We start from the raw sequence: 1,106 nt of genomic DNA on the forward strand, positions 1-1,106 counted from the left end.
TCTCTTCTTAAAAGGTTCCAGTGATGGGGTACCCACAACTTCTGGGGGCAATTTAAATTTAAAACCTACAAACTACAGTAATATATGCTAATCTCCAAAATAAAAGCGTAATAGTTTGCAAATACAATAGTTTGCAAAGTGCAGTACTTAAAAAGCAGAGCAGTTCCCAAAGAGCTTGCAAACAAACACTATAGAGTAATATTTTTTTTTTAAAATACATAAGGAATTTTAGCACTGGAACCCAGTCAGTAGCAGATTGCAGCAAAAGCAAAAACCGGTGCTAGCTCAGCTCTTGTTTGGCCATGTGACCAGGGACAAAAAAACCCCCAACCCTGCCAGCTTCTCATAGCCCCGAACGGCCCAAGAAAGTCACAGATAAAAATGGCCACCCCTGCGGTATAGACTGAATCCAAGTGACATGGCTACACAGGCCTCTTTTTGGTCATAATTTTGAATTTCTACTGTAAGTACCCTTTCTGAATTAATTCGTTTTTGTGAAAACTCCCTAAATAAATGCTAGTATGTAATCTTATGAGTACAAGTGTATTGAATTCCACAAAATGGAATCACGATTGCTTCTGATTGGTGAGCGGAATAATGTACAGGTCGCCTTAAACAACTCCAGTGGTGAAGTACTAAACTACAGGTAATCCTCGAGGTATGACAGATCATTTAGCGGCCATTCAAAGTTACTACAGACCTCCCCAAAACCCTGTATGACCATGATTCGAAGATAAGAATTTTACAAAAGTTCAGAACTTTGTAGAGACACTGAAGCATGTCCACCTATTCCCCCCCCCCATCCTTGCTGTGCCGGATCCCCAAAGGCGTGAGCCTGCCCTTCCTCCCCTCACAATGCCTTGTTTACCTTCCGGAGATCTACAGAACTCAGTATTATAGGCCGTTATTACTGGGCCACATGGAGCAGCCGTTTCCAAAATTACTTCGGAAAAGCAGGAGGTATCTCATGGGGTGGGGAAGGCCTTGGGAGGCTCAAGGCAGGCGTCCCTGAGGCACACCGTGCACATTTAACATCCCTGCATTCACCTCTACATTCTTTTAACTCTAGAGAAATCAGATCAATCTCAGGCTAACCTAATTAACAC

The sequence above is a fragment of the Protobothrops mucrosquamatus genome, unplaced genomic scaffold, assembly GCF_001527695.2.
Source record: "Protobothrops mucrosquamatus isolate PMUCROS unplaced genomic scaffold, P.Mucros_1.0 scaffold3988, whole genome shotgun sequence".
Lineage (NCBI taxonomy): Eukaryota > Metazoa > Chordata > Lepidosauria > Squamata > Viperidae > Protobothrops > Protobothrops mucrosquamatus.